The sequence below is a fragment of the Bos indicus genome, chromosome 18 (assembly GCF_029378745.1).
Source record: "Bos indicus isolate NIAB-ARS_2022 breed Sahiwal x Tharparkar chromosome 18, NIAB-ARS_B.indTharparkar_mat_pri_1.0, whole genome shotgun sequence".
Classification (NCBI taxonomy): Eukaryota; Metazoa; Chordata; class Mammalia; order Artiodactyla; family Bovidae; genus Bos; species Bos indicus.
Genome location: NC_091777.1, coordinates 58,097,441 through 58,103,889, shown reverse-complemented (window position 1 = coordinate 58,103,889; position 6,449 = coordinate 58,097,441). Strand labels below are relative to the sequence as shown.

The following is a 6,449-nucleotide window of genomic DNA, read 5'->3' as shown; positions in this document are numbered from 1 at the left end:
TGTTTCTTGTTCTTTGACCATCCCAGCTTGACCTTTGCTGGACGCCAGCCGCTCTGAAGGTGTGCTGCACAGCCCTGCGGATCCTGGCCTTCTCCAGCGCCTGCTTGTCCAGCAATGTTCCCGCAACAGATGAGGAGTGAGGGAGAGAGCTCATCCCCTCTTTTTCACCAGGACCCTGGGCAGGGCCAGTCCAGGGTTCTGTGGAGCCTGACATTGACTCAACTGTTCAGATCCCTCCTTAGGCAAAACAATGGTGTCACTGAATACAATACAGACATGGCCCCCAGATACAAAATGTGACCCCCATGTCTCTGGTGTGGCCCTGAAGTGTTTTCAGGGACTGAGAACAAAGAGCAAATATTTGGACAAAGAACCTGCCATATCTCTTATCAATCAGAAAATTCCAACAATCCATGAATCTGTGAGCCAGGAACTGTGGATGAAGGCCAAATATATATTTCCTAAAAGTCTCTTTATCACAGGCACATCACATCTGAGTTTCTTTCGAAATGAGAAACCTATGTAATCAATCACAAAACATAAAATGCTGAAAAACAAAAGATAAGACAGTTATTGAAGACTATTTTTCTTCCTTCCTTTTTTTTTTTACAACCATGACCTAGGGCTTGTAGGGTCTTAGTTCTCAGACCAGGGATTGAATCTGGGCCAGAGGCAGTGAGAGTGCAGAGTGCTAAGCACTGGGCCACCATACCATTTTTCTCACAAGTCAGGCACACCTATCACACCTGCATAACACCTGTTCCCCATACTTTTGGCCTGATCCTCTTTGATTGCCTCGTTTTAAGAGAATAATCATGTATATTAATTAATATGAATATTCTACTAATAAAGTGTTAGTCAGCCATGTCTGACTCTTTGTGATCCTATGGACTGTAGCCTGCAAGGGCCCTCTCTCCATGGAATTCTCCAAGCAAGGATACTGGAGTGGGTTGCCAGTCCCTTCTCCAGGAGATCTTCCTGACCCAGGGATCGAACCCTGGTCTTCACACTGAGGGCAGATTCTTTACCATCTGAGCTAGCAGGGAAGCCCATTATATGAGGAAATAAGATTAATTATATGATATCTAAAATAGAGTAGAAAGAAGATAATTGATTGATTGACGGACATTTCTTTTTGTTTCTGTAGTTTAAAAAAGTAAAAAATTTATTATTATTTCTATCTAACTGTAAAAGAAACTTTCCATCAGTCCCATAGCTTCTTCCTGAAAGTATCTAAAATGTTTATGATCATAGTCAAACTTGTGAAAATTAAATAATTTTTTCCCGAAAGGGCAGCAAGTTCACAGGTTTTTTGCACACATGACTTAAGCCTTCATGTGGCTTTGAAAAGAAGGCCATCCAGAGTGAGGGGTTGTGAACTGTGTTTCTGTGTGAGGTCTAGATTTTGGGGTCCCAGCTGAATGTGGCAAAGTTCTTCCTTTACCACCCAACTTTGCGTGGGCCTGTGTCCTGGTCGGCTGGTCCCACAGACCCTCGGATCCATGAAGACACACAGCCTGTGTACCCTGTTCTGAAAACCCTTCTGGGCAAAGGAGCTTTTCACTCTCAGCTTTCCTTCCTGGGTTCCACCCTCCAGCGTATGTGAGTCTTCCTGCCCAAGTCTGAATGGTTTTGAGAAATCTTTCAATGTTCCTTTCCAGAAAGTTCAGTGTTTCTCTGTTGCAGAGTCAGTCCCACCCGATGACCAGGGCTGGACCCCGTTTCTCTTTTCTGGTTCTGCCGCCCGCTGGGTGTTCCCAGCGTGGACCCGAGCATCACTGGACAGGTGGTCATGTCAGAGCCACATGCGGTGAAGCCTCTCGACCTCTGGGGGCCTCAGGATCTCCCCCTGCAGTGTGGGGTGTGGGGTGTGACCTTCTGCCTTCTCAGGGCCACCCCGCCTCCATGGCCTGGGGCATCCAAGTTCCCATCCAAGTTCCCCTTCTCTGCTTGGCCAAGGCTCTGTCTCTGTCACCCTCTGGCTTCCTGTTGGGGCTTCCTCGTTCCCTCCCCACATTCAGGGCGCTTCCCTCCCCAGCAGAGGGACCTGAACCGGCTCTGTGCTGGCGGATGCTGACATGGTGCCCCTGCTGCTGCTGCCCCTGCTGTGGGGGGGTGAGTAGGGGAGGTGGGGGACGGGGCTCACGGCTGGGGGAGGGGAGCACACGTGGGGAGGGGCTGGAGCTGCCGCTGAGCCTCTGTGTTCCCCAGGGTCCCTGCAGGAAATGGCAGGGTACGGGCTCGAAGTGCAGGAATCAGTGGCGGTGAAGGCGTGCATGGACGTCCGCGTGACCTGCTCCTTCTCCTACCCCTGGAATTCGGGGTATCCCTGGTATTCCTCTGGCGAACTTTTCATCTACTGGTTCCGGGAAAAAGACCAGCACACCAATAATACTGTGGCCACAAACGACCCAAGGAAACGAGTGAAGCCAGAGACCCGGGGCCGATTCAGCCTCCTCGGGGACCCCAGCAACAGTGACTGCTCCCTGAGCATCAGACAGGCCAGGCTGAGCGACTCAGGAGTCTACTACTTCCGAGTGGAGAGAGGACGTGATATGAGATACAGTTACAGAGACAAGAAGCTGAATTTGCAGGTGACAGGTATGACAGGGGGCCCAGGAGAGGACCCTGGCCCATGGAGACTCCTCTATTAGAACAGGAACAGGGTATAGGAGCCCTCCCTGCTCCAGGTCTTGGGGTTTGAGGGATCACGAGAGACCCAGAACTGGGAAGGAGTTGTGACCCTGACCCTCTGGGTCCCCACACCCCTGCGTCCAGGCATCTCCCTCTGTCTCCTCATCTCCCTTTCTCCAGGGAAACCTGACATCCATTTTCTGGAGCCTCTGGAGTCCGGCCCGCCCCACAAAGCTGACCTGCACACTGTCACTAGCCTGTGATGAGCCATACCCTCTCCTGTTCTCCTGGGCGGGGGACGCCCTTGATGCCATGAACCCAGACACCCTCCACTCCTCGGAGCTCACCCTCACCCCGAGGCCCCAGGACCACGGCACCAACCTTACCTGTCGGGTGACATTCCAGCAGGTGACCCTAGAGAGAACCGTCCTTCTCAACGTCTCCTGTGAGTGTGGAGGGGTGATGGGGTCCCTGAGGGTGGTGGTGTGTGTGTGTGTGTGTGTGTGTGTAGAGAGAAGGCCAGCCTACTCGTCTGTGGGTCTGCGCCCTGGGAGTTGAGGTGGGGAGTGGCCGTGAAGGACACCCACCCCCCCTTCCTGGTTTCCCTCCTGGGGTGCTGGTCAGTTTCCATCCCACTCCTCCCTCTGCAGCAAGCCCGTGTCTTTCTGCCCCAGATATTCCGAGGAACCTCCACATCAGCCTCTCCTTCAGAAATGTCACAGGTAGGACAGGACCTCTCCTCTCCAGGGCTGGGTCCTGCTCCTGGGACTGCCTCCAAGGTGGGGCAGGGGAGTGGGCTTGAATGTGATCAGATAGGGGAGGATCAAGGAGAAAATCACCACCCTGCCCCACCTCCCATGCACTAGACCACACACACATGCAATACACACTGAGACTCACACACACAGGCAGACATATAGTACATACACGTGAACATACACTGAGACACACACAGAAATGCCCATACACACAGGCACATACACATCACACATATACACAGAGATATACCCACAGCACAGGCACCCATCATGTACACATACACTCATGGACATAGATATGTGCACTCAGGCACACGTGCACTCAGGCACACATTCACACAGGCACACACACATACACCCCACATATATACACACTCACACACCCTGTTCAAAGCCCATTTCCTTCACCATGGTTCTATTGTGTGGCTTTCTTCCACAAAAGCCTCCTTAGTCCCATCTCCTGCTGCCTTCACTGAATCAACATCTCAAGCCTTGAGGCTCTGTGTTTTCTTTCCACCAAACAGCCCAGGCCTGTCCCATTGAGACACCAAGCCTCCCCTGAAGATACGAGGCCCAGACATGTTGGCTCAGCCTGCTTAGGGTGGGAAGGTCCAGCCCTGGGACCACAGGGAACCCAGCTGGCCAGCCAGGGGAGGAGACAGCGAAGCCAGGAGATGCTGGGAAGGAGGGAGGAGGAGACCTCAGCCTCCCCCAGCTCTCCCACTGGGCTTTCCCCCAAAGCCCACAAGATTCTGCAGAACACCGCATCTATTCTCATCTCAGAAGGCCAGGCGCTGCAGCTGCTGTGTGTTGCTGACAGCAACCCCTCTGCACAGTTGAGCTGGTTCCAAGGGTCTCCCACCCTGGAGGCTACCCCCATCTCCAGCACCGGGGTCTTGGAGACACCACAAGTACCGGCTGGAGATGGAGAAGTCACCTGCCGAGCGCAGAACCCTCTGGGCTCTCAGCAAGTTTCCTTCAGCCTCTCTGTGCAGAGTGAGTTGCAGGACAGGTGCTGGGGACGGGCAGCCTGGGCAGGTGTGTGCCTTTGGGAGGGCTGGGTCTGGGGACTGAGCTTCACCCCCTCTCCCTTCCCCAGAAGGCCCCCCTCCCTGCAGCTGTGAGACTGAGGAGCAGCAGGGCTCCTGGCCCCTGGTCCTCACCCTGATCAGAGGGGCCCTCATGGGGGCTGGCTTCCTCCTCACCTATGGCCTCACCTGGACCTACTACACCAGGTGAGCACCCCTGTGCCCCTGCGCGGACGTCCGGGGAATGGCTCTGGAGTTGCCGGTGGGGCTGGGCGGTCCTGTCCTGCCTGGAGCTAAGCTGTGTGATTCTCCAGGGCCTTCCCTGTTGGTCCAGTGGTTGAGCCTGTGAGTTTCCATGCAGGGGGCAGGGGCTCGATCCTGGGTTGAGGAACTAAGGTCGCATATGCCTTGAGGCAGAGCCCAGAATGAATGAAATGGGTCTGACTCTCGGACCTGAGACTCTATTGGCTCTGCAGGTGTGGTGGCCACTAGGAGCTGGGCTGAGGGGTATGGCTGAGCCTCGCTCCCTCTCATGACGAGATTCACCTGAGGATGCAGAGCCCAGAGGACAGACGTGGGGACATCACAGTTTGCTTCTCCCTGGAAACTCTCGCCTCCAACCCTGTGCCCTTTGCATCCACGAGCCTTTATTTGTGGAGATGACTGCGTGACAGTAGGAAGAGTCAATGCCATTGAAAGGCGACTTTCTGACTTACCTCGCTTAGTATGGGATTACTCATGTTTTTACATGTATCAATAACTCATTGTTGGTATTGCTTGGTTTTGTCTTGAAAATAGTATTTTATGTATGACTATTCCTCCAGTTATGTATGGACTCTGAAATATGATGACATTGCCTTCGTTTGCAAATTTTGGCTCATTCAAAGTAACGTTGACGTGAATGGTGTGATGAAAATAGGAGGGCTAGCACTTTCCTCCTGGTGGGTGTGGAACTGCTTCATCATAAATTTGGCATATATTTAGTTTGAGAAGGTAGCCTCAGAGAGTTCTTTTGAGTAGTTAGATGAGTTTATATCCCATGGCATATGTGAGGGTTCTGAGCTTTGTACACCCTCAGGAGCACTTGTATTACCTACACGGTCAGTTTTCAGCACTGCACTCCACTGTGACGGTATCTCCTTGCCTTTTTAGTTTCTTTCCCTCATGTGCAATGATGTTGAGCCGTCTGAATATCTTCTTTAGTGAAATTCCTGTTTCGATCTTTGCCCACTTAAAATAAAAATTGGTACCATCTTTCTAAATTCCATATATATGTGTTAGTATACTGTATTGGTGTTTTTCTTTCTGGCTTACTTCACTCTGTATAATAGGTTCCAGTTTCATCCATCTCATTAGAACTGATTCAAATGTATTCTTTCGAGACAGCAAAAGAGACACTGATGTATAGATCAGTCTTATGGACTCTGTGGGAGAGGGAGAGGGAGAGGGTGGGGAAATTTGGGAGAATAGCATTGAAACATGTATAATATCATGAATGAAACGAGTCGCCAGTCCAGGTTCAATGCACGATACTGGATGCTTGGGGCTGGTGCACTGGGACGACCCAGAGAGAGGGTATGGGGAGGGAGGAGGGAGGAGGGTTCAGGATGGGGAACACAGGTATCCCTGTGGCGGATTCATTTCAATATTTGGCAAAACTAATACAATATTGTAAAGTTTAAAAATAAAATAAAGTTTAAAAAATAAAAATCACTTCTATGTAATTAAAAAAAAATAAAAATTGGGCAGTCTTTTTCTTGTTAATTTGAATTCTTTAGTCTGGATGTGACTTTTTAAAAATTAAAATATAATTGATTTATAATGCTGTATTAGTTTCACAGTACAGCAAAGTGATTCAGTGATATACATATATTCTCCCCAGATTCTTTCCCATTATACTTTTTTACAACATTGTTAGTATACTTCCCTGGGTTGTACAGTTGGTCCTTGTTGGTTATCTATTTTAGATACAGTAGTGTGTATTTGTCAATCCCAATCTCCCAATTTATCCTTCCTCCCTCTGAAAAAA

At 50.6% G+C, this 6,449-nt stretch overlaps 1 pseudogene; it reads left to right on the top strand.

The window, feature by feature from the left end:
• The first annotated feature begins 1,961 nt into the window (after nt 1–1,961).
• LOC139177177 (sialic acid-binding Ig-like lectin 14) lies at nt 1,962–6,184 on the top strand (annotated as a pseudogene).
• The last annotated feature ends 265 nt before the right edge of the window (nt 6,185–6,449 follow it).